This window comes from Ixodes scapularis, unplaced genomic scaffold (genome assembly GCF_016920785.2).
Source record: "Ixodes scapularis isolate PalLabHiFi unplaced genomic scaffold, ASM1692078v2 PGA_scaffold10__122_contigs__length_95168666, whole genome shotgun sequence".
In the NCBI taxonomy this organism is placed as follows: Eukaryota; Metazoa; Arthropoda; class Arachnida; order Ixodida; family Ixodidae; genus Ixodes; species Ixodes scapularis.
Genome location: NW_024609836.1, coordinates 95,019,205 through 95,031,029, shown reverse-complemented (window position 1 = coordinate 95,031,029; position 11,825 = coordinate 95,019,205).

The window sequence follows — 11,825 nt, the reverse complement described above, 5'->3', positions numbered from 1 at the left end:
TAATTCTGCCGGCTGCCGGGAGGCTCGACCCTACCCAAGAATTACCCCGGCTCTTGCTTGTTTCCCAACATTCTGAATTGTGTATCAGCTTAGTAACACCTCTTCAAGTATTACATAAAAAAAAAAAAAAAAAAAAAAAAACAATGGCAGTTGCAAAAACTCTGACAGCCCGGCTCACAGTCATGTGGGAGAATGACAGGTGCTTGTCAGTCGCCACCATGCCTTGAAAGCTACCGGTTCCGAAGAACCGGAGCGCGCAGAGAACTTGTTGTTCCACGGTCATGGTAGATGCAATTGTCCGCAACCTCGAAGTCCGGGCGCCGAACGAATAGGAGGTAAAAGCGCTAAAAAACGACGGACAAGTTGAAGAATGACGAACACCACAGAGCGCATCGAACGAAGCTCGTCGCAGAGTCAACGCACAGCGGCTTTCGATAGCCGGTACTGTCGCCAAAAGTCGTCGTCGGGGAGTTGAAAGGCGTCCCCAGTGGTCTCAGTAGCGACGCCGACGGTGGCGGAAGATAAGCTCGGCCGCAGCGTACGGCACCGCCATGTTGACAAAGTTTAACTTCGCCTCGATCCGAAGCGAAGATCTCGAGCTCAAACTACAGTGTACTAGAATACTTGGGTAGTGTTGGGACCGGAGCGGCTCGGCAACGGGAGCTCGTGAGGACGCGTGTATTGACAGTTCGTGGCGGCGCTGTAGTCGAGTTATCCAGCTCGCGCAGCCCGCCTTTTTTTTTTCTTTTTTCCTTTTTTTCTCTTTGAGCGGTACATGTAGCGAAAGCTAGGAGCGCGAGCTCATAGCGTTGGCAGCTGCCCTTGGTGCACGGGAGCTCGTGCCGCCGAGATGTGCCCTAGAGCAAGGAGCTCGCGCTTGTAGCCTTTTCTGCGGTACTACACAAGGTGAAACAGAGTATAGGGCACGTAAAAAAAATCGGTATTTTCAAATCTTTTTTTTTTTTTTAATTTTTGCGGTAGGCGAAGGGTTAATGAAATGTTTGATGGGCCATGTTGCAATTGCAGCTTTAAAGGGAGCCATCATTAAAGGCCAACTTAATTTTAAAAGTTCGCGAACAAACAACGAGCTTTGAGCGAAAGTAACAAGGCGTTCGTTTTTGTTGTGTTTGTCCGTCCATTTTCGTTTCTTCCTCAAGCTTAATTATCTCTACCAACCCGTTCGTTCTGTCCTGAGATATTCATCGCTAAAATTTTGCCTTTCTTCACTTAATTAAAAAAACTGCGCGCTGAAAGCGCAAATGAGGTTGTGCTGATATTGATGCGTAGAAGAATGATGCAGGTTGTTTCTGTCCCCTCGTCACTAACTCGACAGCGTTTCTTCGGTGGACTCGCCGGCGCCACATATCAAGACGACTAAGTGACTATTCTACGTATTATTTTCATAACGCGGTTTCTGAATCAAGCGAAGAAAGGCAAACTTTTACGATTAATTTTGCGAACCTCGTTGCCTTTTCGCGAATTGTCGAAATTGTATTTGCCTTTAATAATGACTCCTTTTAAAACTGCAATTGCACCATGGCCAATTAAGCCGTTAATAAACAAGTTAACTACCAGATCTTGGTTCATTATTAAACATTGCAACGGTTATTCACCCATTCATTGTCCACCGAACGCTACAGATATAACGAAAGACGGCATCCACATATCTGCCACATCCTTTTTTTGTAAAATATGTAAAGTTCTGTAAAGAATAAAACAAAAAAGTGAAAGCTGCTTACAACTCCCTGTAACGCCGAATTAGAGCGCAGCTCTTGAGGAGGAGGAGGGAAGGGCACTGGGGCGGGGGGCTAAACTAACCAAGGGGGGGTCACGTGACCCCCAATGCCGATGATGTCATCACTGAGGTCACTGATGACGTCATCATTGACGATCACGATGCGGGTACCGATGACGTCATTAGTGACGTCACTGATGACTTCACCAGTGATGATGACGATGACGATGCGAATGTCGGTGACGTCATCAGTGACGTCATCAGTGATGATGACGATGACGATGCGGATGTCGGTAACGTCATCAGTGATGATGACGATGACGATGCGGATGCCGGTGACGTCATCAGTGATGATGACGATGCGGATGCCGGTGACGTCATCAGTGACGATGACGATGACGATGTGGATGCCGGTGACGACATCAGTGACGTCACTGATGACGTCATCAGTGATGATGACGATGACGATGCGGATGTCGGTAACGTCATCAGTGATGATGACGATGAAGATGCGGATGCCGGTGACGTCATCAGTGATGATGACGATGTGGATGCCGGTGACGTCATCAGTGATGATGACGTCATCAGTGATGATGACGTCATCAGTGATGATGACGATGACGATGTGGATGCCGGTGACGTCATCAGTGACGATGACGTCATTGGGGGTCACGTGACCTCGGGGGGTCACGTGCCCCCCACGAGGTCATGTGACCCCGGTGGGGGGCTCGCGCGGTGCATTATGGGACATTTCCCATGATGCACCGGGGTCACGTGACCTCGGGGGGGTCACGTGCCCCCCCCACGAGGTCACGTGACCCCGGTGGGGGGCTCGCGCGGTGCATTATGGGACATTTCTCATGATGCACCGCGCAGTTACGCCGACGGCGACGCCAACGGCGACGGCGACGCCGACGCCGCTCAAGCCGGAAACGGGCCCCTAAGAGCTGCGCTCTAAAACACCCTGAATGTCTGCCAGATACGCCCCCTGTGGAACCATGGGTGTTTCCCTTCGAATACCCAGCTCAGGCGAGACTTACCTGGTTGTCAGAAAGCATCTGTCGGTTAAATGTATTGTTCTGAGCGTGTATAGGTTTCAGATGGTTTACCCTCAAGAGGATAATGCGCTGCATATTGTAACCATGTATGCGCTGCACATTGTAGCCATTATTTCAATGCCGTGCTGTAAACTATTACAACTTTTTCCTTGCCTGATCTACGTGTGCTCATGTTTTCTGCTCAAAATGATGTGAAATAGTTTATTGTTTTCTTTGAATCTTATAAAGCATTACTTGTTCAGCTCACATTGTCTCAGTTTTTGGACTTAAGTTAAATGTTAAAACGCGTGATAAAAATTGTCACGGCTTATAAGCCATTTCTTACAAGTGAACGTCGGGTGATTCTCGGATGGTCGTGGCAGCCACGAAGAAATAGAAGATTCTCACCCCTTTGCGACCGTCGCTTGGGTGGTTCGTCGCATAAATGGACACAAGAATGAGTGACAAGTGAAGCGAGCTGATTAAGGTCAAGAAAAAGAAGACGGACAGAAAAGAAGACAGAGAAGTTAACCTGGGGTATTAAAAACATACTAAAACAATCTCGAACTTTAGCATGTGCCGTTTCGTTCCGTTATAAAATAAGATAGGAAAAAAAAAACGCTTCCGAGTTTTAGATATCCCTTTCAAATATCTAATGTTCGGCATTTGCGACCAAGGAAATGGGCATTTCATTTAAAATGCTCACCATCCGACAAACCGAAACCGCTTCTTTAAAGTCGCAATTGTTTTTATGTAAAGGAAGGGCAATGTAGCTTGTACCGTCCAATACATTGAAGCATCATGTTGCTAACGATCGTGCCGCAGCGTAATTGATGCCGCGATACGACCGCTGGCAGGTCGTAGCTGTATCAGAAATCCTACGTGCACTCCACCAAAGCGGCACCAAAGATTCATATTTTCGCGCGTGCAGCCTCGCATGCGCACACCTTCCGGATAAGGCGCCGGACGCGACACCTGTCGCGATCAATACCACGCGCTTCAGGCGAGCCCCTTCGGTCCCAACACTACCCAAGTATTCTAGTACACTGTACTCAAACCACGGCTCTCGCAGAGTTCGGAAACGTCACTTTGACGTCAGCGACAACTTCGACAAACGAGGTTTCTTTTTTACACAAACTTCGGAGGGATTTTGAGCGTCAGCAGGTCGCCTAGGGACAACCTGCAAAGCATTAGTTTTAGCTTGGCGTAGGGATGTAGGGACAAATGGGCGCTACGTCACCGGCGAAGCCGTTCAATCAGCGGGCTCCTAGCGCCCCTCACGCGCCGCACTCGCGCCTCGATGAACTTTGCTACATTCTGCCTCTCTCAAAGAAATGAAGGCCCATACGCACATTCGCGTTTGAGCGCGGTGCGTTCCGTAGCGGCAAGCGGACGCGTTGCGTTGCGAAGACCGCTTGCGCCAAGCTTGTACGCACATTTGCGTTGACACGCAGTCAACCGCAGTCAAGAGACAATAAGAAAGCGCTATCGTCGCTAGTGGCTCACCAATAGTAAGCGAAATCCAAGGCAACATGGCGGCGCACGGCGACAGCGTCGATGTTCGATCTTGGGACCACCTCGCCGGCTTCCCCGACGTTTTGCCATCGCAGCCTTGGAAAATACAGTCCCCACCGCTCCCCAAAACGAAAAAGCAAGCACTGCGACCGGCGAACCGGATACGTCTCGCCGAGTCGGCCGGGTGGGGCGAGCGAACACGTCATCCCCTCTCCTCTTTCGGCTTCTGATTGGTCGAACGCGCCCGAACGCACCGCAACGCTTCGGAAAGTTGAGCGAGTCTCTACTCGCTTGCGTCGCGCTACCGAGCGTTGCGGGAAGGCGCGCGTCGCTCTGCAAGCGACCGCGCCTGGCCGCAAGGACTCCGCAACGCACTCAAACGCGTTCAAACGCGAATGTGCGTATGGCCCTTGAGCGTTCGAATGATTGACACCTCGCTCGGCGCGACGTCAGCGTCGCGAGAGCCCAATTAGCGCGTTCCACAAAGTTCGGGCACAAAGTTGTGCTTGACGAGTTTAGCGACCCTGGATGAGTGATGATTAGATCTGAAATTCTATTTTTCCAATTTCAGATCTAAAAAATCGAAACATTCGAATCTCTCGAATTTCAAGTTAGGAAAGGTCGAAATCTTCGAATTTCTCGTACCACAAGTAAAAAAAAATATTCGAAATAATCGAACCCGAACTTTTAAAAACCGTAAAAGCTTCGAGCTTTTCGAATTCGAAACTCCACGATTTTTTAGTTCCGAATTTTTTTCGAATTCGAATCTTCGTACGGTCGAAAATATCGAAACCTTTCGATTTCGAACATTAGTCCGGTTCGAAAATATCGAAATCTTTCAATATCGAACCTAGGGTGGTTCGCGGCATCCCTAGTCATTTCCAATCAACTCTCAAAAAAGAGAGAGAAAAGAAAAAAAACTGGCACTTAGCTTCGGATGCTCGAGGAGAACCAGGAAACACGTCCGCTCACCGCAACCGCTGCCTGCGCTGCCTGCAAGGCTGCCTGCGCTGCCTGCCAACGAGGTTTACAGTGATAAACCGGAAGTTCGGAAGTGGCACCCCCCGGTTGCCGCCATGTTGTACGCAAATGGGCGCGTTAAGTCCGCGCTCCGGAGCGCGAGAGTTTGGCGCTCCTTTCACTAAACGGACAGGAGTGCCACCGGAGACTGACACTCGAGCGCGCTCTTCGTGCACCGAGAATTTTTCGGAGCGCGAGTGACTTCTTCGCGCTCCGTGACGTCACGTAAACAAACAAGATGGCTGCGCTGCTCTTGCGACCGGCGAGACGAAAAGGCGTAGGCGGACCGCTGCCCCTTTTCAGTTGATTAGTGCTTAATCCAGCAGGTAAAAACGATTTGATTTGAAAGCCGAGACAGCAATTAGCGTTCCGCAAAAGGTTTGTTCGTTCATCTCGCCTGAAAAAGAAATTAATCTATCAAACGCTACCGTGCCGATAGCACTGCGACAGAAAAGTTGTCGAGATGAGAAGATATTCGGACCGCTCTGTCCCTTTTATAATACTTAGCGCAGCGAATAAAGATACTTCGATTTGAACGCCGAAACATCAGCGAGCGTCGATGAAAAGGTTTGTTCGTGCGTCTTTCCTGAAAACGAATTGATCTATCGAACGAGCGTGCCGATAGCTCGGCGACAGAAAAGTGATGAAAAGACAGACGGCTGCCCTGCTTAGAATGCTTAGCCCGGCCGCAGCGAATAAGGATACTTAGATTGGAAAGCCGAAACATCAGTTAGCGTTGCGGGAAAGGCTTGTTCATGCATACCGCCTAAAAACGATGTGCTAACGAACGACGGTGTGCCGGTATCGGCGTAGCTTCCGTCTCGCTGCGAGACGGAACCAGAAAATCTTTGACAAATTTGAGGGTTTTCCTGTGTCGCCCCGAGCGGGTTTAAGAATATTGTCTTTAATTTAAATCGGAACAGCATGCATGGTCGATAAATAGATCAACCAAGGTAACCTTCCACATATGTGCACGAAGCGAGTCTTCAAACCTTTCAGGAATATTAAAACGTTCGTAGAAACTTCATAACGTTGCCGTCTCTTTTGCTTTAGACTCTGCCGCTCCACCCGGGCCTAATTATTTATCTTCGAAATATTTTCGGCTTCTGCCACCCGCATCCACGGTTGGAAGGAGCTCGTGTGGGCCGTGGCCCGTCGATAGGGTCGATAGTTTCTGGCCGTGTTCCAAACTTACTCGATCTAGCTCTAAGGTAAAAGTGGTTATCGAAGACCTACCCGCGTCCAGCGTTTCTCTATTTTTGTTGTCACGTGACATAAAACGCCAGGGTAACTCGGATCCATTTGAGTAGGTTTGGAACGCAGCCTCGGTGTGTCGCGCTCCTGTACGATATGCGCCGTTTAGTTGCTGCGCTCGGAGTATGAAACTCGGAGCGTCGGAGTAGGAGTAAAGGAGCGCCGACTTAACGCACCCAATGTGACCACTCGTCACGTGACTTCTCAAGAGCCGTGACGTCACAGGTAAGATGGCAGCGCCCAGAGCTGGCGGATGCGAGTTTGTTCGGTGCCCGGTAGCCGTGATGTGCAGCTGCTTTCCGACGACTTCGGGCTTCTTTGTGCTCGCTGACGCAAGTATAATGTGAAAATATGAAGGAGTGAGACTTTATACCGTTTTGCGCAAGATCGCTCGCCTGTGAGGCAGCATCAGCTCTGCATCGCCGTACCGGTGCTCGGATTCCGGGATGTGTTCGAGGGTCGATAGAACTTTGAGTGCTTTTAGCATGAAATTTTCGCATTCTCTTAGCTTTGTTGGAACCTTGAAATATCTGAGAATCTACGCGAAATGTATAGGTCGCGTTAGGGCCTAGGGGAAGTTGTTTCAGCCCTCCGTCACCGAACAACCATAGCAACTTTTAGCGAGGAAGCTCCTGCGATTTTAACCTTTTGTGCTAATCCACGATTCTACATTCGATCGCTTTTCTTCCTTTTTCTTTTCCGTGAGTGCGAAGTGCACACTTATTTTCAGCTGCGAGGATGACGTTTTATTGAGTGTGGGGATGAATGAATCGTTGCAGGCACCTGCTTCAAAACTATTCGACTTGCTATATGAACAACTGTTTTGGTGCATGCACAGATTAACTGCACATTTTTTCTCTTTCGTGGGATTTATTGCAGCAATACTCTTTTCCATCAAGAGTGCATTGTATTAGTCGGTCAATTATTTAATTGTTCTAATTACCTGGATAAGATGATTCATATTTGTGTTCATCCCTTGCCTGGAGAGCAGTCTTGTTGAAAAATGTTGACTACCATTCCTTTCGGTCTCTTCAATAGACTATTTTCAAAAGTGTGGGCTGCCTATACTTCGTATCACCGTAACTTGGAAAAGGCCAACCGCCACAGCCCCCTCGAGCCAATCAGAGAGACGGAGTGAAGGTGTGTGACAAATCTGTGCAGAGGAGCACTCTGATGATATGTTGTCATGTGCCTCTCTCCAATGTGTGTATTGACTCACCGAGACTGTAGCCTTTGCCGTCTGCCAAATTCTGATGAAACAAATTACAGTAGCTACTACTCTAATTACCCCAAGCTCTCATACTTTGGGCATTTGTTCGACAAGAATGTTATGTCCGCCATCCCTGTGAATTCGGCTCAGCACTTATTGGACTCGAATGCTGCATTAGCGTTCGACGTGAGCTGGGGCCCATTTGTGTGCTTTACGCCGAAAAAAATGGTGACAGTTGTGTTGCTTGATGGGGTTCTGCAAAGGGTTTATTATGTCATACATATAGGAAGTGTCATGCTATATAACAATGCATCGACACATACTATTAAAGTATATGCTCAGAGGTGTGTTTGTTTTTCCAATTAACAAGTTACAGCAGTGTGCTTTAATGTTATTATCATGTGTGTAGTTTTAAGTATCCTCTCAAGCGTGAAGGCAAGCGGAAATATGTTTATCTGGTTAGTGTGTCAAATATGTTTATTTCCACTTGATTACATAATTATTGATTCTTGCAGTGTTGTACACGTTCCTCAAAAAAAGGAACGAAAGCTCGTTCCTCGTTCCTTCTGATTTTCGGAACGTGTTCCCGTTACAAGTTACATCTTTGAAAAAGGAACTCGTTCCCATTACAGTTAAAAAAATGGAACGTATCGTTACATATGCGTTACATTTGTATTTTGCTAACTACTATATTTAGTTTAATCAAGCAGTTTTTTTTATCTATCCCATTTTATCACTTGAGTGAAAACTTGTACAAAAAGCTTAACCCTGAAAAACATTTCCAACGCAAGCAGGAGAGACAAACGCTTAAGTTTGTATCGGCGCTGGTGACGTCATCCCTAAATCCTATTCCCGACAGCTGTCGGTCCGTCGCTCTTCGTTTTATGCTTCGTTTTATTTCAGCTGGGAGTGCTTTTACTGTACTGGGATTTCAAATTCTAGTACGTACTTTAGACCAGTAAAAGACGTATTTGAAAAAAAGTTACTGGTCATGACGTTTTATCGAGGGATTTCAGTTGATTTGTTGGCAACTTCTAACACATCAGGATCGTCCGAAAGTACGCCGCTCTCTTGGTCAAAGTCGTGTTCATTTTGTCGTCGTCGTTGCTGTTGTCGTGGTTTCTAGAACATCAAGCCACTGATATTAGCGGGCCATTTTATAGAGTAATTTTTTTTTAGAGAGCCACGTGCTGAATTATAATTAAAATAATCGGTTTTCACGATGCTCTACAGAAAAAACGAGACAGATAGCATTTTACTGGATATTCTACTGTATTTAGACCAACAATATTAAATTGTCCATAGAGGAGACCTCATTTGTTTTAACGCTATATTTCCATCCGCCTAAGTGGCTCGTCTTAATTCCCTCTTCCGGCCGCCACCGCAGACATTGCGTTCAAAGCTGTGTTGGCGGTAACGCTATACAAGGAACGGCATTACCGGTAACGGGTTACTTTGTCCGCTAACGTGGTAACGTACTCGTTACATCTTCGAAACAGTAAGGGCTATACAAAAGTGGAAACAGCGCAAAAATATGACAAAGGACAAGTGAAACAAGTGCACGGGCAAAGCGCTGACTATCAACTAAAGTTGAAATAAGTAACGTAGGCTACCGTACCTACGTTACTTATTTCGAGTAGCGTGTAGCGTACCCTACCCCAAACCCCAACACGAGTTTTAGCTATTTGGGTTATGGAACAACAAATCTAACTGGAAATGTATTGGAAACCTGAAATCCAGTTTGGAAACCCAAAATACAGATAGAATGCAATAAATATTCTCGTTCCATAATCCAGATAGCCAACCGTTATATTAGGTTTTGGGGAAGGGTAGTTATGTTACTCGTTACATATTCTTCCCAAAACTTGAAAAAATTACAACAATTTTTTTTCGTGTTTCTAGGCACCAAATATTTTTGATTTTTTGCGTTTTTGCGTATTTAAGTTGGACCGTAAAAAAATCAGGTAATTATTTTCAGTTTCTGGATGGAATATATGTTTCATGAAATGTGGCGCTTATGCGTACCTGTACCATCGGATAGTGAATCGTGTTATTTGATTATTTTAAAAAAGTAACGCAAAAGTAACGTGCTTTTCTTTTTGTCGGTAATGATAACAATAGCGCGTTCCTTATATTTTGAGGTAACGTAGGTCAGTAGTGCCTTCATTTTATTTGCAAGTAAGGAGTAACGTATTCTGTTACCTTCTTTTTTTCTTTAGTAACGGCTACAACACTGTAGTAAAGTCATTTTTATTTTTCTGAAAGTTTTACGTTGACTACAGTTTTCAACAGGTCGCCATAGTAGACGCTTCGATTTCCACAAACATCTAGCCCACACCCTTTTTTTCTTGTTTTTTTTTTGTCCGTGCATTTTTTTATATTTAATTTAAGACTAGACTTTGCACGCCAGAGAGACTCCGATGCAGAATGTGCGGCTACATCGAAAGCGTCCTTTTCTATGAGTCGGCTCAGAGAACGTCTGCTCATAGTAAAATTTCGCCTTTTTCAATTATCACTTCATTCACCTAACGTCATATTCTCAAGCTTTCGCGTTCTTTCACAACCACTAGAGTCACGTTCTGAGAGTTTCAGTTTTACACGCAGGCCGAAAACATGGTTTTATTTTCTCATTCACGCCAGGTATACATAAAAAGGGTCTCGAAGTAAACCTAGGACAAGTACTATGAAGCTGAATCGCTTGCTAGCCTAATCTGTTCGTGTGAGTGGTTATACTTGCTAAAAAATATTGATGTTGATTGATAGACCGCAAAACGCTCCTCGCCGCGTGTTTTGTGAAAAAAAAAATATAGATAAAATGTATTAATCCGTGGTATTAACAGGTTACGACGATTGATGACGTCCACACAGAAGTGTCTCAATGACATTTTCCCGATTCACAGCTTTCATCTTTCTGTGAGGAAACGACCTGCTTTAAATGGGCCAACATCACTAGAGCAATTTCAGATATAAAGTCATAAAATTAAACCTGAAAAATTAAAATTGAGCCAGGAAAATCTTATGCGTCCATGATGAGGAATTCCTATAAGGTTAAGAATGCCTACGATTTTTCGGCTATTCAAAGTAGCATTTGATTTTTGAAAAGTCAGACATGTGTATATTTTTTATGTCTATCAACTTAGATGTCTAATTTATATTATTTCAGTTAGGCGGGCCAATAGGCTTTTAGGTGTTGAATATTGTATATGTCACGGATCATAGATGTGTTTGTGTAAGAATAATATTCGAAATATTTCATATATATATATATATATATATATATATATATATATATATATATATAGTATCGCTGACAGTATAAGGTGCTAATATTTGTTCAAGAATATTTTATGGAGTTATTAGTATTGGAGGTCACAGTTAATGATCCAGTCAAGCGACTGCAATTATAAAAATGTATGATTTGCATACGTTACCGAAAAACTTGAAATCATTTTATTGAATCTAAACTGTATGCAATTAGCATCCCTTTTACCACTTAAAGGTTTGGTTAATCGCATTCTTTTTGTCTGAAAAGTTACTACGGATATTTTTCTAACATAATCTAAACTACAAAAATATCTTAAAATATGTTTGTATCTCGCTGACTAGGGCTAAGACGAGTCCCTTCACATTACACCTCCCCCAGAATTTGTGTGCTTTCTGCAGTTGTCAATTGGTGAAGAAAACTGGGAAAAATTATTTCTTGACTGCTAACAACCAACTTAGTAGAGCGCGTCAGAGATTGAACAAAAAAGGGTTCTTGGTATCCGAAGTCGCAAAATAAAAGATATAAAAAATATTGTAGTCGAGGTATACTGTTCTATCTTTAAGCTATAATGGCGCACAGTAGAGGAAGGAAGTATCACATATCAAAACTTGAAAGTGTAGGTGATATTACAATGCCTAAAATTATTCACCGAGCGCTTGGCGTTTTCTTTCTTGTTATGCAATAACTGTGCATGTCTTCTGTTAAGCCCGGACGAAAAGAGACAATGAACTAATTTACAAATTGCAAATTTTATTCAGAGAGACTCAAATACAGAAAGCTGAAAGGGCC